General features: G+C 46.5%; 9 non-coding genes across 9 annotated transcripts; 3 read left to right on the top strand and 6 right to left on the bottom strand.

Annotated features, from left to right (window-relative positions):
* Positions 1-937: 937 nt before the first annotated feature.
* trnan-guu (transfer RNA asparagine (anticodon GUU)) lies at positions 938-1,011 on the bottom strand. Its single transcript has one exon. It is a non-coding gene; the product is annotated as a tRNA-Asn (tRNA).
* Positions 1,012-7,807: 6,796 nt separating this feature from the next.
* On the top strand, positions 7,808-7,880 carry trnar-ucg (transfer RNA arginine (anticodon UCG)). Its single transcript has one exon. It is a non-coding gene; the product is annotated as a tRNA-Arg (tRNA).
* A 1,554-nt stretch (positions 7,881-9,434) lies between these two features.
* Positions 9,435-9,516, bottom strand: trnas-uga (transfer RNA serine (anticodon UGA)). The gene has a single exon. It is a non-coding gene; the product is annotated as a tRNA-Ser (tRNA).
* Positions 9,517-11,055: 1,539 nt separating this feature from the next.
* trnan-guu (transfer RNA asparagine (anticodon GUU)) lies at positions 11,056-11,129 on the bottom strand. The gene has a single exon. It is a non-coding gene; the product is annotated as a tRNA-Asn (tRNA).
* A 1,285-nt stretch (positions 11,130-12,414) lies between these two features.
* Positions 12,415-12,496, top strand: trnas-cga (transfer RNA serine (anticodon CGA)). The gene has a single exon. It is a non-coding gene; the product is annotated as a tRNA-Ser (tRNA).
* Positions 12,497-18,755: 6,259 nt separating this feature from the next.
* Positions 18,756-18,874, top strand: LOC138227362 (5S ribosomal RNA). Its single transcript, XR_011184947.1, has one exon. It is a non-coding gene; the product is annotated as a 5S ribosomal RNA (ribosomal RNA).
* Positions 18,875-19,085: 211 nt separating this feature from the next.
* trnai-aau (transfer RNA isoleucine (anticodon AAU)) lies at positions 19,086-19,159 on the bottom strand. The gene has a single exon. It is a non-coding gene; the product is annotated as a tRNA-Ile (tRNA).
* A 561-nt stretch (positions 19,160-19,720) lies between these two features.
* Positions 19,721-19,791, bottom strand: trnag-gcc (transfer RNA glycine (anticodon GCC)). The gene has a single exon. It is a non-coding gene; the product is annotated as a tRNA-Gly (tRNA).
* A 214-nt stretch (positions 19,792-20,005) lies between these two features.
* On the bottom strand, positions 20,006-20,087 carry trnas-aga (transfer RNA serine (anticodon AGA)). The gene has a single exon. It is a non-coding gene; the product is annotated as a tRNA-Ser (tRNA).
* Between the last annotated feature and the right edge of the window lie 5,684 nt (positions 20,088-25,771).

Raw genomic sequence — 25,771 nt, 5'->3', positions numbered from 1 at the left:
TATTGGACAGACACCTCTGGAAGATCCTAAGAGTCTCTTAACACCACTTCCAGCAGCAAGCTTAATTGTTCGCTGGAGGTCTCCCACCCAGGTACTGACCAGGCAAAGAATCACCAGTACATTGAATGAGGAAGTTAATCCTGAAATCCAATTACATATCTCAAGGTAAGACAAATCCATAAGAACATGTCTTAGTATTACTTCGTTTACATTAGTATGGCACTGAGTTGGAGCTCCTCTTTAAGCTGTGGTTTAGTTTTGCATTCATGTGTTTCTAGAGCAGTTATTTATGGGGGTGGGTGGGTCTTTCACAGAGGCTCAGGACAAATCCCCCGCCTGAAAGTCTAATGTGTGCGTTCAGACAGTCACAGGTCAAGAGCCAGGCAGGAGGACAATGGACAGAAGAGCCAACGAACTAAAAATAAAAGAACAGATATGAAAAAGCCACCATCTTTGTCTTTTTGACATTTTCCAACTTTCATGCAAGCCAGGACAAAGTTGCTCGTAGCTACTTGTGGATTCAAATACTCTATCGAGTGCTTTGATGAGTTTTTGCAATTTGATTGTCGTCCTGTCAGCCTGTTTCTGTTTTTTTTTTTCAATCTAGGGATGGAAAGTATGAGGGAAATGATGGAGCAATCAATAACCGCTCCGGAAAAATGGCAGAAAGAAATGGTCCGTCACTAAGGACATTTGTGAAGCAGAGGAGTGACATCACCACAAAGGCGACACATTCTGCTGATGGTTTTGGTGAATAATGATTGAGGCGCGTTAAGAGAAAGGTAGCTGTGTCAGCATGCGTAGGCTGCAAACGATCAAGCAAAGGTTTACTCCATGCTGAAAAGAGAAGAAAAGAAGCACAACGTTTCGACTGTGGAGCCTTCTGCGCCATCTTCTTTAGCGGTGATGATGTTTACATTGGAAAAACTGAGACACGCGTCCCTGGGTGGGCTTGAACCACCAACCTTTCGGTTAACAGCCGAACGCGCTAACCGATTGCGCCACAGAGACTGACAGCCGCTTGTGCTCCCTACATTTGCAGGTTTATGGTCAAAGAAAACAATCACTTGCGCTTCTTGCAGCCGGCAATCTTTTTCCACTGACAACCAAGAAATGGATTTCATCTTTCACAAGCTGCATGGATTTCTTCAAAAACAAGTTATTCCAGAAAGGAAATGAATTCTTGCATTAAACTGAACCAAGCTGTACATGTTTGTCTGAAATGAGACATTCGGCACAACAAGACACGGAGAGAGGCACCGCTGGTATTCAGACCCAGGATCGCCTGCTTACTAGGCGGGCACTTTAAGCCACTAGGGAACAGCGCCAGCGGAGCACCGCGCTTTTACAGACACTTGGACACATCTGCGTTCGGTGTGCACTGAAGAAAGATGTGAAGACGGGGGTTTGAATTTAATCTTTTCTGTAGGGGGTTTAGACTTCCAAGTCACAAGCAGGGGTTTATGGCAGGAAAGGGGGTTAACTGATAAGGATTGCAGATGCCAGCTAGGAACCCCCCTGGGTGTAATGTTAAACTGACCATTTGCCCAGAACATCGTAAACTGGCCAAATACCATGAACCCCCCTCTTTACCATCATACCGAGTGACGTCAGAAACGGAGAAGAAAACACTATATAACCCAAAAGTTTGTAACAGTACGTTGAACAATACTTCGGTTTTGTTGTTTCTTGCGAGAAACAAGACTTCGGCTTTATTGTTCCTTGCATGCAATAAACTCATCTGTTTTACTTCATCTCGGGATCAAGAACCTTGTTTCTTCTGTTACAACAAATTTGGCGTAGTCGGCGGATGCTCCAGAAGGCGCAGAACTTCCCATCGGCAGGAGAGACGGTCAGCGCTCACATTACAAAGAGGTAAGGACTCCTCTTTTTTAAAAAAAAGTCCCGACTCTCTCTGACCGATTGGGAAATCTCTGCTCCCTGCGAGAATCGCCCGAGATGACGGAGTAAACGTGAGTTTCTGAATTCCTCTGGCCCGGGGAAGGCACCGGTGTATGTAATGGGTTGTTTGCTGTAAGCCCAGAATTTGGTCTGGCAGGGGTTCCGCGGTATTGTGTACAGGCGTTCGAAGCTGGTGTATGCCTTAATTGCGCGTGGAGTTTTGAACGGGTTTTGGACCCTTACCGTGAAGTCAGGACTGGTGTGGGTCTTAATTGCACCCGGAGTTCTGAAGCTCAGAACTGGTTTGGGTCTTAATTGCACCCGGAGTTCTGAGGCTCTGAATCGGTGTGGGCCTTAATTGCGCCCGGGGTTCTAGAGCAAGTGGTGCATTAAATGCACGTAGTTCAGGACTGGTGTGGGTCTTAGTTGCACCCGGAGTTCTGAAGGTCAGAACTGGTGTGGGTCTTAATTGCACCCGGAGTTCTGTGGCTCGGGATCGGTGTGGGCCTTAATTGCGCCCGGGGTTCTGGAGCTGAGTGGTGCATTAAATGCACGTATAATCCAGGATTGGTGTGGGCTTTAATTACGCCCGGGGTCCTGAGATTAGCTACGCCTTGATCGTGCACAGATTGGCGTGGCGTGGTTTTTTTTTTGTTTTAAAGGAAGCAGGAGTGGAGGAGATATATGTATGTATGTTTTCGGTGTTTTCCTTGTTTGTGAAATACATATACACACGCGCGACACTGGCATGGGCGCACCTCATAGTGGGGAGCGGGGCATTAAGTGGCAGGATTTGGGGGACGTTGAGACCCGAGAATCGCACTGATTGAGCTCAGTGCGTAAGTCCACCCCGGGGCAAAAGCAGCGATGCTGGCGTTCTGGGGATGGTGAATTACTGATCAAGAAAGGGGGTTTTCGAGGTCTCGTTTCTTACCTGTGAACAGTGCGGTGTAAGTCCTCTCTAAAGTCTCGGAGAGGCATTTAGATCTGGAGGTAACAGACGCCCTTAGCTGAATGAGTGCAGGAATGCACAGGTTTTTTCCAAGTGAAAACATCCCCCTACTGAATGAGCTGTTACCTCACACACACGACAAAAGTAAATCTTAAAGAGACCGAACATGTGCGCTAACTGATGGTTTGAGAAAGTGGTAGAAGGGTCCGTTTAAATATCGGAAAAGTGTAAGTTGACGGAAAAGAAGGAGAAAAATATGGAAAAAGCTGAGTTTGTCAGAGGGAATTTGGGGCGAAGACGCCTGTAAAGAAAGCATATGAGTATTGATTGGCAAAAGCACAAGCATGTAGCTCCCACCCTGGTGCACGGCCGGCACCAGTAGTGGCAGATACATGACGAAAAAGAAAGAAATTGGGATGTGTTTACGGGGAAAATAAAAACCCGGAAGAAAATATACTTTACTCGCTACGAAAGAGTATAGGAAAAAAAAGCTAAAAGAGGCAGTACAGGAGAATGAGAAACGAATTAGGAATTAACTCCTGGTCACGCTGCACTGGTTAATGTGCTGCAGCCAGCGACTAAGTTATATCCTGCTCTCCCACAGGGGAACAAACAGGCAGGAAACGAAAATAATTGGGATCAATTCCCACAGTGGCCATATGGAGAAGGGGGGTCTGATTGGGATAACACTTGGTATGAGTGTGATAAAGACTGATCAGGGTCTCCCCTGTTAGAGGGAGGGCGCCCGCAGATCTGTACTCTCACTCGAAGTGGGAAAGGACTTGATGTAGCAGGGGCTGGCGCCGTTGATGACAGCGCCACTCTAACACTGTCTCGCACCCCGTCGAGGGGGGTCTGCAATCGCACCTACCTTCCCTGATTTCCCCCATACGATCAAATCCAAAACCGTAAGATATTGACCGGTGGGCTAAAGTACCGCACCCGAAATTAGAAATGCAGCGAACCTGGAGTGCGCTTCAGGAATTAAAATGATTCATGTAGAAGTAAAACAAGAATACAGCACATTGTATTACGAAGAGAAAAATATATTCTCGATGTGTATGTGTGTTTTATGAATTTGTGTGCCGGCATGTATGTGTGTAACTGTGAGTTTTGGTATACTAAATGACGGTGTGAGTGTGTTTAGCCAGCGGGACTGGCTAGAGACGTAACTACAGAGACTTGACGAAAATCAATTTAAGGAGATTGGAAAATATAAGAGCGTCTGAAACGTATAAGTACAGTACAGGTGGACGTAAAAGTAGTTAAACAGTTTTTGTATTATTATAAATTGTAATTTATACAATTAGTTGCAATAGTGGAAACAATTTGGTTTTATTCGAATGTCTCGAAACCAGACATGCTGAAACGCTGTAGGTTTAGAATCGAGACTGGGGAGAATAACATCTTGTGAGAAAATCTGTTTACCTAACGATTAGATCCTGTAAATCCCTTGTAGCCTCCCTAAGTCTGTCCCAGTCCAGTGGTTAAAAATGTACTGTTAATGGAGTGGTGGTTTCTCTGTTAGGGGATACTGGAGCACTACTGTCATGCTTGTTTCACTCCTCTGTTCAACAGTGTACTATATAGCAATGTATAGGGGAAGATGGCAGGAGGGCACAGGAGTATTGGGACAGCAAGTTTTACTTGCCGAGTACCAGATTTTAATGGGTGGTTTGATCCCAGATCTATTGGGTTGAAATATTATGCATTACAAAGAATGACTATGCAGAACAGGGTATCACGTGGCTTCAACTGGCTGTGATCACTCAGTATGTTGATGGTATTCTGAGTGCTTCCCCTGACGAGGAAACCCACAAGTCTGAGTTGCTTCAGCTTTAGAGTGTCTAATAGAAGCAGTTATGATAAGGCCCTTTTGTGTCTAGCATTGTGGAATTTTAACAGGGCCTGGGTAATATGTTTTTTGCAGGGTGAGCACAACTCTTAACAGATCTGCTTAAGGGGGGAGTGCAGTACAAGGACAAGATTGCCTTGGTTCCTGCAGCAAAAGCCGCCTTTAATAATTTGAAACAAGTTCTCTTACAGGTGCTGAGACTGGGGTTTCCTCAGAGGGATCAACCATTCCTTTGTATTATTGCAAGTAGCTGACAGAGGCCACCCAAGGAGCCCGCGAGCAGGTCCTGGAGGCGTGGGGACCACCACCTGAAGGAGGGCACGACCTCATCCCAGGAGAGTGGGTGTGGATCAGGAAATTTCCTTCACAGGTTCTCCAGCCCAGGTGGGACGGACCCTACCAGATCCTGTTGACAACCGAGTCTGCGGTTCGAGTGGAAGGAAAAGATCGCTGGATCCACGCGCCACACTGCCGACGAGCCTCATCCCCATTTACAGACCCAGAATGAAATCATTTCTGTCAATAATGATAATTGTTGCTGTAGAACTATGTTCCGCAGGGATTAATGATCATCTCTCCCACAAAGGAGAACATGGAATTAATTCCTTTTTAGGCCTCTCCTATCTGACAGCTAAGAAAACCAACCAAAGTGCCTGCTGGGTGTGTGCCGCATTACCCAAATATGTACAGGGAGGACTTCCTATGGGAGCCATTACTTGGCGTCGCGAGGAAGTCATAGGCATGATCATTTGGAGGGATAATTTAGGAGATTTTAATATGACAAACTATGGGGGGTTGCCATAACACGGCTTTAACCTGCACAACATTACAATATCTACAGGAGCGAGGCTTAGAGCCCACGAGTTTCACAGGCTCTTACGCTCCTAAATATAACAGAAGCCATACACCACCATACCTGACTCTCAATAAGGAACGTGAGGGAAACATATGTTTTCAGCACACTAATTGGTCTGCACTTGGTTGGATGGAGTCGTTGCAACCTTACCAGCGCTGCAAATATATCCACCTCTACCTCCCAAATTCCAGGATGGGATCGGCACACCCCACAATTCGGTATAAGTTTCTTATTTTCAGAGGCATGGGGAGCGCCAAACGGAACATATTTCATTTGTGGAAAACGAGCCTACCCATGGTTGCCAGCCCAGTGGTCTGGCTCATGTTATTTAGGATATGTGGTTCCTCATATCCGTGTTCAAACCCACACCCCCTTCGGACCTAACCACAGACCACAAAGAAAATTGGCTGATTGGGAATATTATTTAGGTATAATATTTCCACAAGCCGGCATGAACTTTCTGAGTCGAGAGTTAATTCAAATGGCCTCGACTTTAGAAGAATTAGCAAAGTCTACCTCATCTAGTCTGAAGGCTGTTAATGATGAGATGGTAGCCCTCAGAACAGTGGCCATGCAGAACCGACTAGCTTTAGATTATGTACTGGCGGCCCAAGGAGGAACTTGTGCAGTAATTGGCACTGAATGCTGCACATATATCCCTGATAATTCTGAGCACATCTCAGATCTGGCCCAACACATTTACAATGAGGGACAGAAATATCAGGACTATTATACTGAAAATTGGGGAATTGGGTTTTGGGTAAAGTCTGTGTTTGGGGCCTGGGGTGGAACCTTTTTATAGTGTTTATCTGTAGGAGTAGTATTGTTTATATGTATAATTGTAATCATCACGTGCACAAAAACATGTATCACATCTTGCCATAACCGTGGAACGTACAATGTCATGGCAATACATACCTGTTCGCCAAGAAAGGAAAGATCTGCCCTGACATTGTATGTATAAAAATAGGCTACACTGACGTATGCCATATTTTATAAGGGGGGAATGAAGAAAGATGTGAAGACGGGGGTTTGAATTTAATCTTTTCTGTAGGGGGTTTAGACTTCCAAGTCACAAGCAGGGGTTTATGGCAGGAAAGGGGGTTAACTGATAAGGATTGCAGATGCCAGCTAGGAACCCCCCTGGGTGTAATGTTAAACTGACCATTTGCCCAGAACATCGTAAACTGGCCAAATACCATGAACCCCCCTCTTTACCATCATACCGAGTGACGTCAGAAACGGAGAAGAAAACACTATATAACCCAAAAGTTTGTAACAGTACGTTGAACAATACTTCGGTTTTGTTGTTTCTTGCGAGAAACAAGACTTCGGCTTTATTGTTCCTTGCATGCAATAAACTCATCTGTTTTACTTCATCTCGGGATCAAGAACCTTGTTTCTTCTGTTACAACAGCACTTAACCTGCTCTCTGAGCCCGTTGCCTCCGTCCCATTTAATAGCAGAACTGACGCCAAGAGAAATGATGAGAAATGGCATTTATCGGGCACTTTTCATGTCCAAGGAGCTCAATGCCCTTGACACCTCCCCAAGGCGACAGAGCTGTGCATTCTTTGGCGACACCATTTTTTCTTTTGTTTAATTTCTATACTTATTGATAGAATAAAAACGATATGTCATGTACTGTAAGGGAAATGTCTCTTTTCATGGGGAAAGCTAGCACCAGCAAATGTTGTGTTTAGAAGAAGTGATTTAACATGACACGTGACCTAATTTACCGGAGCAAAAGCTCACCCAGCAAGCCCTGCTTTACTTCTACAGGAGAGAAGTACTGTAGAGTCTGCAAGATGTTCAGCTGGGTAGCTACGTCAGCATGCCTCGGCTGCAAAGGAACAAGTACTAGGTTTATTGCATGCTGAAAAGAGAAGAACGGAAACACAGCGTTTCGACTGTGAGGTCTTCTCACACCTGAAGAAGCCTCACACCTGTAAAAGGCTCCATGGTTTTCTTTCTTCTCTTTTCAACATGGAATACACCTATTGTCTGCAAGATGTGACAATTTCATGGTGTTTTGGAAGAAAACCTTTTTTCTTTGAATTCAAAATCAATCGGAATTTCAGCACAACACATCAACACTTTTTCTGTTTTAAGGAGATGATATTTTAAACCTGACAAAAATAGTAGGAAACACAAGTTTCTTGCTGTGAAAATTTAGATGGGGAAGTGTACTACTAGTAGCAGTGTAGAGCTCTCTGTGGTGGAGTGCAAGCGCATGTTCTATGGGCCAGTGGCGTAATGGATAACGCGTCTGACTTCGGATCAGAAGATTGTAGGTTCGAGTCCTGCCTGGCTCGTGAGGCTTTTAAACCTCTCAGGTTCCTCGGTAACAGGTTGCCGTCATGTATATGAACTATAGAAAAGCATTTGCCACAACCCGTAAATTAGCACGCAAGTGCGGGCTGGTGAACACAGAACTGTATGGAGATCATCTCCAGCTCCGAGCTCAATTGCAATGAAAAAACATGCAGAACAGAACTGGAGAGCAGCTGAATTTGTGCTCAGTAGGGTGGGGAGGACTCAGCATTGCTATTGTTCTAATTGGCATGAACTGCAGGGGATCTGAATCAGAACATGTCAGTCAGTTTGATCATTGCGTCAATATGTAGGCCACGTTAATACAGAATTATTACTTTGTCTGTCTCGTCTTTGTATATAGCTGAATGTCCCTGACAATTTCATGTTAGTTTTTAAGAACGACATTGGTGCTAATATATACATATATAGCATATAAGGAACACGTAAAAGTTTAGTCCATGCTGAAAAGATAAGAAAACCGCCACAACGTTTCATCTTGGAATAAATCTTTACTTGTTGTTTTGCAGCCTACCCATTCTGACCTAACTCCTCCCTTGAAATTCCCTAACAGATAAGGGTACGTAACGGCTCATGCGATGCTCAGTTGCAATTTGTCCCAAAACAAACAAGAACAGCAGCTGAGGGTTTGAGTTTGAACATGCACTGTATTAAAGCAGCTTTTATTTCCATTGATAAATGCTAGATATTCCTACAGAGATTCTCCAGGTGAGTAAGCGATTCCTGTTTCTGTTTCTATTTCTGTTTCATATATATATACAGTATATATATGTTACATGTGTCTCTGCAATAGTATAAATGTGTTATACACTATCAGGGGCTGCTTTTTTGTGCACCTCATCTACAACAAGGGTTTTTTTTTCATTTATGTTTGTGGACCTTCACCATTTGAGGAAGTGAGTTAGATAAGAAAGTTACAGGTATGGTGAGCAATGACTGACAAAGGCACGTACTGCGTATTCCTTACAGAAGTGTAAGCAATTTGTTCTAAAAAACACCGGCTAAAGTCCAACATCGTTAGCAATCTTATTACTTAAACAGAATTAACATCAATAAACTGTAAGGTGCTGGTACATGCGAGTAGATTTGATCTTCTATTAAACAAAAATGCAATTACAGCTCTAAAAAGGTCAACCTAGACTTCTGTAACAGATCTGTTCAGGTCATCGCTGTTTCTCTGACCTTGTGAGTCTTTGGAATTTTAAAAGTGTATTTTGCTTGCCTTTCATGTGGTCTGTGTACAAGTCACTGTGGCGTATGCGGTCCTACACAGCCTTGCTATAGACGTGACGAGCCTCCGCTATGTTGCAATGGAGAACAGGTTCAGTACGGAGCTGCCGAGAAAATTCAGCTGGAAAGCTCGTTGCAGAAAAGCATCGTTATCTGTGTCCAGCGGCAAAGCGTCCATCGTGGGTGCTGAAGAATCGATTTCACAGGCTGCGGGTCCAGGCGATTTAGAGTGTTAAAGGTCCCAGCGAAAACGAAACGGCGCTGGTCCTTTTACACGCACGCACGCAACCAAATGCAAAGGACGCCGTAGTCGGCAGGATTTGAACCTGCGCGGGGAGACCCCAACGGATTTCAAGTCCGTCACCTTAACCACTCGGCCACGACTACAGCGAGCGCTGCGGCCGCTGCCTTCTTGCTACAATCGAACAGGGAGTGCGAGGCGGCGGCGGCAGTGGAGGCAACTTTTTTCAAGTTCGCTCTCCGTTTAAGAAACCTTTTACGCCATACGTGCAAGCACACACACACACACACCTCAGAGGACTTAAGGGTGGCTTCAAGTTGGAATGATAAAGTCTCCCCGTTCGGACATGAAAACAGAACGTTCTTAGACAGAAAGCAATCAACAACGGAGACATGTGGACGACGATTTTAGTCACTGCACTTTGAATAGCATTTTTACTCCAGTTACAGGAGATGCACCAATGGCCCTTGACCTACGCTCTTACCAATGCCTTGAACATTCAAACAAAACAGCCCTCAAGTCCTGCGGTTTAATATAACGCTGTTACGTGTCGAGGCAGTATTTGACTCTGTCCTACCGTTGAGACACGGGGCGTATATGGAAACGAACACATGCTACGGATCGTCTCTAATCGGTCCCTACAGTTGGAAGGCTCCTTGAAGCGTGCACCCCCATCATTCATCTTTGCGCATCTGTGAAAGGTAGACTCTTGAGCAATGTTTGAGCCAGCTCTAAGGCAACTAGTGCTATTGGACAGACACCTCTGGAAGATCCTAAGAGTCTCTTAACACCACTTCCAGCAGCAAGCTTAATTGTTCGCTGGAGGTCTCCCACCCAGGTACTGACCAGGCAAAGAATCACCAGTACATTGAATGAGGAAGTTAATCCTGAAATCCAATTACATATCTCAAGGTAAGACAAATCCATAAGAACATGTCTTAGTATTACTTCGTTTACATTAGTATGGCACTGAGTTGGAGCTCCTCTTTAAGCTGTGGTTTAGTTTTGCATTCATGTGTTTCTAGAGCAGTTATTTATGGGGGTGGGTGGGTCTTTCACAGAGGCTCAGGACAAATCCCCCGCCTGAAAGTCTAATGTGTGCGTTCAGACAGTCACAGGTCAAGAGCCAGGCAGGAGGACAATGGACAGAAGAGCCAACGAACTAAAAATAAAAGAACAGATATGAAAAAGCCACCGTCTTTTTCTTTTTGACATTTTCCGACTTTTATGCAAGCCAGGACAAAGTTGCTCGTAGCTACTTGTGGATTCAAATACTCTATCGAGTGCTTTGATGAGTTTTTGCAATTTGATTGTCGTCCTGTCAGCCTGTTTCTGTTTTTTTTTTTTCAATCTAGGGATGGAAAGTATGAGGGAAATGATGGAGCAATCAATAACCGCTCCGGAAAAATGGCAGAAAGAAATGGTCCGTCACTAAGGATATTTGTGAAGCAGAGGAGTGACATCACCACAAAGGCGACACATTCTGCTGATGGTTTTGGTGAATAATGATTGAGGCGCGTTAAGAGAAAGGTAGCTGTGTCAGCATGCGTAGGCTGCAAAGGATCAAGCAAAGGTTTACTCCATGCTGAAAAGAGAAGAAAAGAAGCACAACGTTTCGACTGTGGAGCCTTCTGCGCCATCTTCTTTAGCGGTGATGATGTTTACATTGGAAAAACGGAGACATGCGTCCCTGGGTGGGCTTGAACCACCAACCTTTCGGTTAACAGCTGAACGCACTAACCGATTGCGCCACAGAGACTGACGGCCGCTTGTGCTCCCTACATTTGCAGGTTTATGGTCAAAGAAAACAATCACTTGCGCTTCTTGCAGCCGGCAATCTTTTTCCACTGACAACCAAGAAATGGATTTCATCTTTCACAAGCTGTATGGATTTCTTCAAAAACAAGTTATTCCAGAAAGGAAATGAATTCTTGCATTAAACTGAACCGGCACTACGGTTCAGTTTAATGCAAGAATTAAACTTGCATTAAACTGAACCGTAGCGGCACTACGACCTGCGCTGCAGGGGGCCTGCCTTCCAGCCCGGGGACTCGGTTTGGGTGTACAACCCGTGCCGCCGCAAATGCCTCAGCCCTAAGCTGGCGCCGTCGTGGGAGGGGCCCGCTGAGGTACTCTGGGTGGTGGGCGAGGTCTGCTACCATGTCCGGTTGCAAACACGGGGGAGAGTGGTGGTCCTGCACCGAGACCGCCTGGCCCCCTACCGACCCGGGAGGAGGAGCCGTGTGGGGAGGCTCTAGAGGACCAGCCGGGGCTGGAGCCGGCCGATAGTGGGGCATCCGTGGGTCGCCAGCCGTCACCGTGGCGCAGCGGCTGCTCACGCAGGGTTCCACAGCAGTTAGCCGAGTACGAGTACAGCCTGAGGGGGGTTTTCGACGTCGGCGAGACGCCATACGCTTCAGGTTTTTAAGGAGTAAGAGTGCAGGGGGTCTAAACCTGCAATCCAGTGTGTTGAAGTATTTCACAACACTACCCCTAGCACATCTGGAAATAAATCCTCATAATGATTATTGCCCTGGGCATGTACCAAAAAATCACTGAGCATATATATATATATCACTGTGTTGAAGCTAGAGACACAGAATAAGTGCAAACACATCCTAAATACAGTGTTCCTGCACCTTTGACCTCATCCAGAATGTATCATTTTTTGAAAGGGATTGCTGTCAGAATGCACAACTGAATCCCAAACAGAATCTCTAGTCAAATATGATCATTTGTGAAACAGGCAAATGAGTCTCTCAGGTGCCCATTGCTCATTTTCAGACACAATTATGCAATACTTTCACATGCAATACACATGAACATGCAATACTTTTCAGCTGCATTTTGACATCCGGACGGGGAGACTTTATCATTTGAACGTGAAGCCAGCCTTAAACCCTCTGAGGCGTGTCTGTCTGCCGGCACGTATTTTGTCAAAGGTATTTATTTTTTTTAACGGAGAGCGACTTTGAAAAGGTTTCCGCAGCCACGTCGCACTCCGTGTTAGATTAAAGGAGGAATGCGGCGATGGCGAACTAGCTGTAGTCGTGGCCGAGTGGTTAAGGCGATGGACTCGAAATCCATTGGGGACTCCCCGCGCAGGTTCGAATGCTGCCGACTACGGCATCTGCCGCACGTCTCCTTGTGCCTGTGCGGCAAAGGCGAAGTGCTGCTTCTCCTTTCCTGGTACTATAAAAACGCTGAATTGCTTGGCCCCGCTGCCATGGAAATGAGTTCTTCAGATAACCACACATCTTGCGTTCGCACCTCTGGTGTTCTACTTATGCCTTTGAAAACCTAAAGAATAAAACTGAAAGAACCGACACAATATGTAGGTGCTCGTAAAGCACGCATTAAAGAACTGTTAACAGCAAGGGTTTCAGTGGGTTAACTGAGGAGAAGGCGTGATCGCTAATTGTTGACTTTTTATTTGGTGTTAGAAACACTCTTACTGTGCATGACGTGCAACAAATGTAGCCACAGAAATTGCATCACGCTTTCATGTATGCTATTGCAGACACCAACGTTGCCTAGATATAAAACCGAAATAGCCGTGGGTTTGCTTGCTGGTCTGAAGGATCTCTCTTCGAATCTCTATCATTTGTCAATTGAAGTAAAAGGTGCTGCAATCTGATACGTTCAGAATCAAACCCGGAGCTGTTGTTCGACTTTATTTCTTGACTAATTACAACTGAGTGTTGCATGAGCAGTTACGTAAACTTGTCTGATATATTTGAACACAAATGCCGTTCTTCAATTAAAACTAACAGTACATTGTCAGGGACATTCAGTTCTATACAAACAAGAGACAGACGAGAATATTTAGTATATAATAGACAGAAAGAGGTTCGAATCCTGCCGACTACGTTGTCTACCTCCTGTCGTTGTGTTTCGGCGCAAGCAAAGAAGCGCGCCTGTTTGGTGTTCCTGGTGGTTTTAAAACGCCCAATCGCTTGTACCCGCTGCCTTGGAAATAAGTTCTTCAGCGTCCGCGAATGGCATTTTGCAGCTGGAAGCAGATGTCGACGCGTTTTGCACAGAGCACCAAAAAAGCGTCTTTTTTGAAGGCCCAGGCACTGAGCATTGGTGGTTCAGTGGTAGAATTCTCGCCTGCCACGCGGGAGGGTTGGGTTCGATTCCCGGCCAATGCAGTGGCTTTTGCAGCGAGCGTCTCCATCACTTGCATCCCCTTGCAACTCGCAACTGAAAACCCACTGAAGCTAAGCAGGTGTGAGCCAGGTCAGTACCCGGATGAGGGTGAGCTACAGGGAAAAACAAAGCTTCCAGCTGGAAGCGGTGTTAATGGTGCCGGCGGGGGGGCGCTCACCCTGAGGTCTGTGTGGGTCCCAATGCCCCAGTATAGTGACGGAGATGCTGTGTTGTAAAAGGGCGCTGTCTTTTGGATGAGATGTAAAACCGAGGTCACAGCGCTCTGTGGTCATTCAAAATGACCACCAAAACCTTTGACAAAAGCTCTTGGTAATTGATGGTCTTCAATAATGCTTCTCCTTTAGGTACATTTTAAATCAGCTGAAAAATGCTGTGAAATGGGGGGCACTTCAGGCCAGTGTAGGATTTGGGTTACAAGAACCATGAAACTGCGCGAGAAAGCCCGTACACTGAATTACACGGCTTTCTATTCAAAGGAGGACAAAAGAAATTCCCTGAGTTCGATTTCTTACAGCACAGAGAGGAGCACTGTTATAAGGCTGGTTAGCTCAGTTGGTTAGAGCCTGGTGCTAATAACGCCAAGGTCATGGGTTTGAGCCTCGTACGGACCAGGTCCTTTTCTCCTCTCTTACCGAAGCTGTTAGGTTCCTTTCCTTGGTGAGAGGGGTTGTCATGCAACGCTGCCACATAGTGCCGACAGACAAGAGTGTTGCAGGAGAAGAGAAAAGTGTTTGAAGATTTAAGAGTGTCTTAGGTGGAGCCAAAATCAAGTGTCACAAATGCAAGTGGGAGGATTTCCAATGTTTAATATGGTAAAAATAAGCGGAAGTTATCTGCCGGTCCGGCACAGTCTGCCATGCTTTTGTCATATACTGTAAAGTGGTGTCGAACTGGGTGTCGAACTGGAGCCTCACCATTTGCATATGTGAGGCTCCAGTTATACATCGAGTGTCACATTAAATGACGAAAATGAAGAGTTAAAGCAGCTGGAGAGGTTTTCTTACAACTTTTGAGCTGACAGTTTTGGAAAATGTTTCCTTAACGCTGCACTGTACAACATAGGCAGCCAAGAGTCTCCAAAACAATACAGAATTGACAGATAGGAGAAAATTCCCACTCGTCCTGAATTTCCCAAAATCCAGCACTGAGCGTAAACAAAGTGTCTAAGTAGCGTGGGAATGCTAACCCTAACCCTAGCTGGAGTTTGAGCAATCCAGCACTGAGCTTAAAAAGATGAGTCAAAGTAACGTCTAATCGGATTAGTTTCCTTAGAGCTGGTTCTGAGTTTGCTCAAGAGTTTACCTTTCACAGATGCGCAAAGAAGAATGTTGGGGGTGCACGCTTCAAGGTGCCTTACAGCTGTAGGGAGTGATTCGAGACGATTCGTGGCGTGTGCTCGTTCCCATATACCGTACGCCCCGGGGTGCAGTGCTAGGATGACGTACAATACCGCTTGGGCTCGTAACGGCGTTATATGCAAGTGCGGGACGTGAGGGTTTTCGTTTGTTCGTTTTGTTTTGCTCTGCTTTGCTTTGTTTTGCTTTCCATCGCGTTGGTAAGAGCGTAAATAAAAAGGCGATTCCTGCGTCTACCACTAATGTAAGAGCTATTTCAAGTGCGACGTGGTGCGGCTTTTCAAATGCTTGTGGGCATTTCTCTGTTGTTGATTCTTTTTTTGTGTGTAACAAAGTGGCATTTTCATGTCCGGACGGGGAGACTTTATCATTCCGACATGAAGCCACCCTTAAGTCCTCTGAGGCGTGTCTGTCTGCAAGGCTTGTATTTTGGAAATGTTTTTTTGAAACGGAGAACGACTTTGAAATAGGCTTCCGCCGGCGCCTCGCGATCCAGGTAAGATTGTAGCAAGAACGCAGCGGCGGTTGGGCTTGCTGTAGTCGTGGCCGAGTGGTTAAGGCGATGGACTAGAAATCCATTGGGGTCTCCCTGCGCAGGTTCCAATCCTGCCGACTACGTTGTCCGCCTTCAGTCGGTGTGTTTCGGCACAAGCAAAGAAGCGCGCCTCTTTGCTGTTCCTGGTGGTTTTAAAACGCCCAATCGCTTGTACCCGCTGCCTTGGAAATAAGTTCTTCAGTGTCCGCGAATGGCATTTTACAGCTGGAAGCAGATGTCGACGCGTTTTGCACTGAGCACCAAAAAAGCGTCTTTTTTGAAGGCCCAGGCACTGAGCATTGGTGGTTCAGTGGTAGAATTCTCGCCTGCCACACGGGAGGCTCGGGTTCGATTCCCGGCCAATGCAGCGGCTTTTGCAGCGAGCGGCTCCATCACTTGCATCCCCTTGCAACTCGCAACTGAAAACCCACTGAAGCTAAGCAGGTGTGAGCCAGGTCAGTACCCGGATAAGGGTGAGCTACAGGGAAAAACAAAGCTTCCAGCTGGAAGCGGTGTTAATGGTGCCGGCGGGGGGGCATTCACCCTGAGGTCTGTGCGGGTCCCAATGCCCCAGCATAGTGACAGAGAAATAAACATGTTTGGGCAACTTTGGTCACCCCCAATTAACTTCTGGGGCAGGAAAAGCACACTATTCAAAACTTGTTTTTCAGCTCGAAATAAACGTGTTTTTTCAAACCTTGGAATCCCAATGTAACTGCCTGGCTCATTAGAGCCCACTGAGTCAGCCCTTAACCCCACTGTGCAGAAGTTGTCAAAACGGGTTTTTCAGCAGAAATAAACACGTTTGGGCAACTTTGGTCACCCCCATTTAACTTCTGGGGCAGGAAAAGCACACTTTTCAAAACGTGTTTTTCAGCTCGCTGTGACCTCTGTTTTACATTTCATCCTAAAGACAGCGCCCTTTTGCAACACAGCGTCTCTGTCACTATCATAAGTGACTGCCATCATAAGAATATGAGTCCAATATTTTAGAATATAGTCAGAATGACTTCTAACCTTACCTGTGGTGTCTTTAATCCCTATTGCTCAATGCATGGTGTACGTACTGCATACATGTGTCTTGAGAATGAGGAATGGGCCCCTGAGACGGTCATTTACCTGTTTCACAAATGATCGTATTTTACTAGAGATTCTGTTTGGGATTCAGATGTGCATTCGGACAGCAATCCCTTTCAAGAAATGATACGTTCTGGATGAGGTCAAAGGTGCTGGAACACTGTATTTAGGATGTGTTTGCAGTGATTGTGTGTCTCCTGCTTCAACGCAGTGATATATAGATGTGCTCCTGTAATTTATTGGTACAAGCCCAGGGCAGTAAGCAGTCTGAGGATTTATTTCCAGACGGCATAGAGCAGTGAAGCAGTGAAGTAGTGCAACACACTGGATCATTATATTATTAGAATCTATTCTACTTAAATTATTACATTATACACAATTTGAGTTCATTTTAAAAAGTAAAAGGTAATGAAAGGAATGCATTTTCATAAGAAAGATAATACCGATATGCATGTGATAATCTTCCTTATATCATGTAGTGCGTCATTTGGACACTTTATGGGCTTGAAATACAAAGAAAATCATGTTCTATGGTACAAGATAAATACAAAACGTAAGCTTTTATTTTAATTAGATTTGTTTATAAAGCATAAGCAATCATTTATTACATTAATATATGTGAAAATGACATTTTAGCATCATAATATTACATAAAGGTCTCTAGCTTCAACACAGTGATATATATATATGCTCAGTGATTTATTGGTACATGCCCAGGTCAATAATCAGAATGAGGATTTATTTCCAGACGGGCTACAGGTAGTGTTGTGAAATACTTCAACACACTGGATAAAAACCAAAGAAATGAAGATATGTAGCAATCACATTGTAACAGGGGTGACAGTGACAGTGACTTAATGCTTATACTAGTGGACTTTTGGTACCTTTAGGGTACGGAGCGAGCCGCAGGGAAGGCTCGCTCCGTGCGCACACGTCCTTTCGATGCCAGTCCAACAAGTGCTCCGCATTAGCTGCGTCGGGGCTCCGGCGTGTCGCACCTCACCTCACCTCGCACTGCCCCCTCCTTGAATGTCTGATGCTGGGCATGCCCCGCTCTCCTCCGCCTTATCTTATCGCGTGTGAGCACCGACAATGGCCACAATGCCGGGGAATGGCACCTGTAAAGTGTTAATTGGGGCACAGGAACAGCCCGTCTCGTCTCGGGGGGGCCGGCTTCAGAGACAATACAGCAAACACAGCGGGGCGGGGGAAGAAGACGACACCACACATGCGGGTACATTCAGCTCCGGCGGGAACGAGACATTTGTCGGTCTTTTCAAGTGCCGAGAGCCGAGCAATCCTTCACTTGTATCGTTTCTCCCCGGTGACTAGATCTGGCCCTGCGACTCTCGACTGGGCTCACCCCCGGGGCAGCCCAGCAGGTGTGAGCCTGGCCGGCACCCGGATGGGAGATTCCACCCCGGAAAAGCTCCGGTTGCTGCTGCTCCTGCAAGAGGTGTGACTGGGACCAGTAGGGAGCGTTCACCCTGCGGGCTGTGTGGCTCTCTTACGCCCCAGCCTCCTGATGGCGACACTCTGCTGCACAAACAGGCGCCGTCCTTCGGGGGAGGCGTCAAACCGAGGTCCCGACCCTCCTTGGCCATTAGGAAACCCCAGGGCGTCTCTCAAAAAGAGACGCCGGGGGTGTCCCTCTGGTGTTAGTGCTCCCCTTTACCCATCAGTCGGGGTCTCCTCCTAATCCCCGTCTCACCTGTAACAATCAATGACGAGGCCCCCCTGTCCGTGAGATTTAGTACTCGCGCAAGAGACCGGGGGAAGAGCGCGAACGCGGTCCCCCGCCCCCCACAAAGTGCGCGCTCCGGGTTCCCTCTCGGGGCCCTGCAACACAGCGGAAGGGCAGCGAGAAGGAGCCTCTTGCTCTGACGCCGCAAGGCCACAAGAGGGCGGAGGCGCCGCGCGCCCGGCCGACGTGTTGGACCGGTGCGCTTTACGTGCTGAAAAAAACACGCGAAAGCCCCGAAATGTTTCCAGAGTGCTGTGCACTGGAGGTTTTTGTCTGGTGAAGACTTGCCTGGTGCTCCTCCGTGCAGATTGTTTGTCCTCCTCCTGTGCGGGACGAGCCAACACAAGGGAGCGCATTCGCCAACATCCAGGCACGCAATGCGATTTGGAAAGCAGCTCCTTTCCAAAGAGTTGCACACGAACGATCCTTCAGTCCCGCTCGGGGGGCACGGAGCCCCCGCCACACACAGCTTCAAGTAGCGAGTCAGGCGCCGGGGCTTTCGCTTACGGCCACACCACCCTGAACAAGCCTGATCTTGTCTGATCTCAGAAGCTAAGCAGGGTCGGGCCTGGTTAGTACTTGGATGGGAGTCTGCCTGGGAATACCAGGTGCTGTAAGCTTTTGCTCTCCCGGCCAGCAGGGGTCGCCGTTGGTGCCGTAGGCTTTGGGAGGAAAACCTGCAGGATGGAAAGGTGATCTATAGCCTCATCTCTAGAGATGTTTTGTTGCTGTGGCATGTGTGTGACCCATATTCAAAAAAAAAAACCCGTCTGTAAAACGAATATCAAAGCTGCCTCTAAATCTGCAAATGAAGATGAGTCGATAATCTTCTGGCCCGTACGGGGCTCGAACCCGTGACCTTGGCGTTATTAGCACCACGCTCTAACCAACTGAGCTAACCGGCCTCACGACAATGCTCCTCTCTGTGCTGCAAATAATCAAACTCAGGGAATTTCTTTTGCCCTCCTTTGAATAGAAAGCCGTGTAATTCAGTGTACGGGCTTTCTCATGCAGTTTCATGGTTCTTGTAACCCAAATCCTGCATTGGCCTGAAGTGCCCCCCCATTTCACAGCATTTGTCAGCTGATTTAAAATGTACCTAAAGGAGAAGCATTATTGAAGACCATCAATTACCAAGAGCTTTTGTCAAAGGTTTTGGTGGTCATTTTGAATGACCACAGAGCGCTGTGACCTCGGTTTTACATCTCATCCAAAAGACAGCGCCCTTTTACAACACAGCATCTCCGTCACTATACTGGGGCATTGGGACCCGCACAGACCTCAGGGTGAGCGCCCCCCCGCCGGCACCATTAACACCGCTTCCAGCTGGAAGCTTTGTTTTTCCCTGTAGCTCACCCTCATCCGGGTACTGACCTGGCTCACACCTGCTTAGCTTCAGTGGGTTTTCAGTTGCGAGTTGCAAAAGTTGGGATGCAAGTGATGGAGCCGCTCGCTGCAAAAGCCACTGCATTGGCCGGGAATCGAACCCGAGCCTCCCGCGTGGCAGGCGAGAATTCTACCACTGAACCACCAATGCTCAGTGCCTGGGCCTTCAAAAAAAGACGCTTTTTTGGTGCTCTGTGCAAAACGCGTCGACATCTGCTTCCAGCTGCAAAATGCCATTCACGGACGCTGAAGAACTTATTTCCAAGGCAGCGGGTACAAGCGATTGTGCGTTTTAAAACCACCAGGAACAGCAAAGAGGCGCGCTTCTTTGCTTGCGCCAAAGCGCACCGACTGGAGGCGGACAACGTAGTCGGCAGGATTCGAACCTGCGCGGGGAGACCCCAATGGATTTCTAGTCCATCGCCTTAACCACTCGGCCACGACTACAGCAAACCCCACCGCCGCTGCGTTCTTGCTACAATCTTACCTGGATCGCGAGGCGCCGGCGGAAGCCTATTTCAAAGTCGTTCTCCGTTTCAAAAAAACATTTCCAAAATACAAGCCTTGCAGACAGACACGCCTCAGAGGACTTAAGGGTGGCTTCATGTCGGAATGATAAAGTCTCCCCGTCCGGACATGAAAATGCCACTTTGTTACACACAAAAAAAGAATCAACAACAGAGAAATGCCCACAAGCATTTGAAAAGCCGCACCACGTCGCACTTGAAATAGCTCTTACATTAGTGGTAGACACAGGAATCGCCTTTTTATTTACGCTCTTACCAACGCGATGGAAAGCAAAACAAAGCAAAGCAGAGCAAAACAAAACGAACAAACGAAAACCCTCACGTCCCACACTTGCATATAAGGCCGTTACGTGCCCAAGCGGTATTGTATGTCATCCTAGCACTGCAGCCCGGGGCGTACGGTATATGGGAACGAGCACACGCCACGAATCGTCTCGAATCACTCCCTACAGCTGTAAGGCGCCTTGAAGCGTGCACCCCCAACATTCTTCTTTGCGCATCTGTGAAAGGTAAACTCTTGAGCAAACTCTGAACCAGCTCTAAGGAAACTAATCCGATTAGACGTTACTTTGACTCATCTTTTTACGCTCAGTGCTGGATTGCTCAAACTCCAGCTAGGGTTAGGGTTAGCATTCCCACGCTACTTAGACACTTTGTTTACGCTCAGTGCTGGATTTTGGGAACTTCAGGACGAGTGGGAATATTCTCCTATCTGTCCATTCTGTTTTGTTTTGGAGACTCTTGGCTGCCTGTGTTGTTCAGTGCAGCCAGCGTGAAGGAAACATTTTCCAAAACTGTGTCAGCTCAAAAGTTGTAAGAAAACCTCTCCAGCTGCTTTAACTCTCTTCATTATTGTCATTTAATGTGACACTCGATGTATAACTGGAGCCTCACATATGCAAATGGTGAGGCTCCAGTTCGACACCCAGTTCGACACCACTTTACAGTATATGACAAAAGCATGGCAGACTGTGCCGGACCGGCAGATAACTTCCGCTTATTTTTACTATATTAAACATTGGAAATCCAACCACTTGCATTTGTGACACTTGATTTTGGCTCCACCTAAGACACTCTTAAAACTTCAAACACTTTTCTCTTCTCCCGCAACACTCTTGTCTGTCGGCACTATGTGGCAGCGTTGCATGACAACCCATCTAATCACGGAAAGGCACCTAACAGCTTTGGTAAGAGAGTAGAATTACCTGAAGAACTGCTTTCCATGGAAGCAGGACCAAGCGATGTAGCATTTTTATAGTACCAGGAAAGGAGAAGCAGCACTTCGCCTTTGCCGCACAGGCACAAGGCGACGTGTGGCAGACGCCGTAGTCGGCAGGATTCGAACCTGAGCGGGGAGTCCCCATAGGATTTCAAGTCCATCGCCTTAACTACTCGGCCACGACTACAGCGAGCTCACCGCCACCGCATTCCTCCTATAATCTAACACGGAGTGCGAGGTGGCTGCGGAAACTTTTTTAAAGTCGCTCTCCGTTAAAAACAAAATACCTTTCGCAAGATACATGCCGGCAGACAGACACGCCTCAGAGGGTTTAAGGCTGGCTTCACGTTCAAATGATAAAGTCTCCCCGTCCGGATGTCAAAATGCAACTTTGGCAGACAGAAAAAACATCAACAAACCACAAATGTGGACAAGGATTTTACAAGCTGCACCACACTGCACTTTCCAAAGCATTTACATTCCTGTTAGACGCAGGAATTGCCTTTGATTTGCGCGCTTACGAACGCCATGGAAAACGAAACAAAACTAAAGCCCTCAGCTCCTACACTTGATTATAATGCCATTACGTGTCGAAGCAGGAATTTACGTCATCCTACCACTGCAACACGGGGAATAGAGGGAAATGAGCACACGCTACGTACGTCTCAATCACGCCCTAGAGTCATAAGGCGCATTGAAGGGTGCACCCCCATCATTAATCGTTGCGCCTCTGTGAAAGGAAAGCTCTTGAGCAGTCTTTGAAACAGCTCGGATGAAACACTTGATTGCTTCCATGTGCATCTGGAGCCCATTTCTTATTTTCACTTCACGCCGCCCAAAGCATTTCTAAAACATGAGATTCGCGTTTCGGAATGCGTCCTGCCCTACGAATAAAACAGGTATACGGGTCTGAAACCTCCTCCACGGAAAACAGTTCTGTTGCGCTTTTGATTAAAGGGAGATTCGCTGTTCTTACTTTTTGATGACATAACACCCAAAGGGGCTTCTTTGGAGCTGGATTCCAACCAGCATCCTAAAGTTTCTTGGCGGTATCCTTTACAGTCCTCTGTTCGGTCGACAAGGGACAGAAGGGGGCAGCTTTCCTAACACACACAGTGCAATGTACTGTAGTGTTCCCGTTCATTGAATTCGCAGTTCTGCATCAGACCTCTAACTCGTTTCCTTAGCTTGGATTTAAGCCATGAAGCAGGCTTCTAGTGTATAAACGTCTAGAGGAATCACAAACTAATTGAGAGGCCATCATCCCAGGGGGAACTGACAAAGTCTATCCCTAAACACCTAGCGCAGTCTCTCGAGAGACTGTCAAAAATCGCTTTCTCCGTTTGCGTTGCAAGTAAGTGAAAACACAGTCTCAAACCAGAGCCACTTGGGAGCAGCGGCACGTAAATACTGTTACTGTCACTGCTCGATACTGACATTAGCCTACTATACCATGTTCAGCCACCGCTAGAAAATGTACGGCTCTAGTACCGGAGCAAACAACAGGAGGGCCAAAGGCGCACAGGCACACGTGTCAGACATGGAGAGCGACAAGGATGGGATTCAACCCCATGTGTGTAGAGCACAACGGATTAGCAGTCCATCGCCTTAACCACTCGGCCAACTCGTCAACGAAACTGGGCTGTCCTGACATGGGTTGGCGCACTCCAGTTGATCTTTTTCTTTTTTTTCCCTCATACTCGAGGGTCATTTTCCTGTTCCACATGCGATTTCAACATTTTCCTTGGGAGATGTCAAGCCAGCAAGCCACTGCTGTGGTTCAGTGGCCAGTGTGGAGTTCAGTGGCCCTGTTGTACACAGAAAGCACATTGAGCTCCTTGGACATGAAAAGTTCCAGATAAAAGCCATTTGTCATCCTTTCTCTTGGTGTCGATGTTGCTATTGTATGTAAAGGTGGCAACTTGCTCAGCGAGCAGGCGGAGCACACACCGAATGCAGATGTGTCTGAGTGGTGTGTCCAAGTGGCTGCAAAAGGACAGCACTCCTGGAGTGCCGTGGCTTAGTTGGTTAAAGCGCCTGTCTAGTAAACAGAAAATCCTGGGTCCGAATCCCAGCGGTGCCTTTTTTTGTTCTGTGTTCTCGAACAGAACTGGTCATTATGGACAACCGCATACGTCTAGACTTAATTAAATGCAAGTATTCATTTCCTGTCTTGAACGACTTGTTTTTCTTAAAATGGATGCAACTTGCAAAACATGAAATACAAACCTCGCTAATCAGCGCTCACGGCTGGCAAAAAAAAAAGAAGTCAGCAATGTTTTTTTCTTTAACCTTAAGCCTGCTAATGGAGAAGAAACTAGTCGCCACATCACATACATCCGTTTCAACGATAAGAAGGTAACAACTATCCTCACTCCAGAGTAAATCTCACGTTGAGGGCATATTTTTTTCCACTTTACCATGAGTCGGGCTCAGCTGCAGAGAGGCGAGAGCAGAGCAATGAGGTCAGGGGGACAGGGGAGTCACACGCTGGCGGTTTGAACACGCGGAAGATCACTGAGGGATCCACAGTATGTGGACCCTCCATGCGCCATCATTCCACACTCCAGACTCTAAATCCTGCCATCCGAGTTAAGATCTCGGCGGAACCGGAGGCGCAGTTCTTTCTTAAAATGTAATCTGGTGAGCATTTCTAGAATCGTACTTGTATAGATGCAGCCTTTAATGTGTTGCTAGGTTAAAATTTATGACTTCTTGAACTTCAGTAGGCAACTGCCCTCTTGATTTCGGATTTAATTTCTTTATTACAGGGGCGCTTTTATGATGACAGAGTCATGTTCAGGTACTTTGCTTGATGGAGGAAGCTCATTTCGGACTCTGTGATCTGCTCACCTGGAAAGGTCTGCTGTACTACTACAAGAGAGAAGTAGAGTCTGGAGGAAGGGACAATTTTATGATGCTTTGGAAGGTAATGTTTTTTTTTTCTTTGAAATCGAAATGAATCAGAATATCAGTGCAAAAGACAAACTCTTGGTTTGGTTTAAAGAGATATGGTTTTAAAACAGACAAAATGTAGAAAACAGGTGTTTCTCACTTTTGGAAAAGAATGGACCGGGGGTAATATTTTACTAGTTGCAGTGCTAAGCTCACTGGGTTACAGTCCTGCAGTGTCACACCAGGGCCAGTGGTGCAATGGATAATGTGTCTGACTATGGATTAGGAGTTTGGAGGTTTGACTCCTGCCTGGCGCTGGTTGTTTTTAAACACATCAGCCTACTCCCTAAGTAGCCTGTGCTACTTACTGCATTGTAATCGTACCCAGTAAGAGATTTCCTTCATGTAAATGAACTGCACCTGACAGCTTTAGAAAAACACCTGGGCTCAGTACGGTGCTGAGAGCTCAAGTTGTGTATAATGTAATAATTTAGGTAGAATAGATTCTAATAATATAATGATCCAGTGTGCTGCACTACTTCACTGTTTCACTGCTCTATGCCTTCTGGAAATAAATCCTCAGACTACTTACTGCCCTGGGCATGTACCAATAAATTACAGGAGCACATCTATATATCACTGCGTTGAAGCAGGAGACACAATCACTGCAAACACATCCTAAATACAGTGTTCCAGCACCTTTGACCTCATCCAGAACGTATCATTTCTTGAAAGGAATTGCTGTCCGAATGCACATCTGAATCCCAAACAGAATCTCTAGTAAAATCCGATCATTTGTGAAACAGGTAAATGTCTTAGGGGCCCATTCCTCATTCTAAAGACACATGTATGCAGTACTTACACCATGCATTGAGCAATAGGGATTAAAGACACCACAGGTAAGGTTAGAAGACATTCTGACTATATTCTAAAATATTGGATTCATATTCTTATGATGGCAGACATGATGCTGTGTTTAAAACCGGGGTTAATGGACATTATATGACTGTCAATTCTGTTTTGTTTTGGAGACTCTTGGCTGCCTATGTGGTACAGTGCAGCGTGAAGAAAACATTTTCCAAAACTGTGTCAGCTCAAAAGTTGTAAGAAAACCTTTCCAGCTGCTTTAACTCTCTTCATTTTTGTCATTTAATCGTCTGTCGGCACTATGTGGCAGCGTTGCATGACAACCCATATCACCACGGAAAGGAACCTAACAGCTTTTGTAAAAGAGGAGAAAAGGACCTGGCCCGTACGGGGCTCGAACCCACGACCTTGGCGTCATTAGCACCACGCTCTAACGAACTGAGCTAACCAGCCTCACGACAGCAATCCTCTCTGTGCTGCAAAAAATCAAACTCAGGGAATTTCTTTTGCCCTCCTTTGAATAGAAAGCCATGTAATTCAGTGTACGGGCTTTCTCGTGCAGTTTCATGGTTCTTGTAACCCAAATCCTACACTGGCGTGAAGTGACCCCCCATTTCACAGCA

The sequence above is a fragment of the Lepisosteus oculatus genome, unplaced genomic scaffold, assembly GCF_040954835.1.
Source record: "Lepisosteus oculatus isolate fLepOcu1 unplaced genomic scaffold, fLepOcu1.hap2 HAP2_SCAFFOLD_347, whole genome shotgun sequence".
NCBI classification, from domain to species: domain Eukaryota; kingdom Metazoa; phylum Chordata; class Actinopteri; order Semionotiformes; family Lepisosteidae; genus Lepisosteus; species Lepisosteus oculatus.
This window is presented reverse-complemented; position numbering and strand designations above follow the sequence as displayed.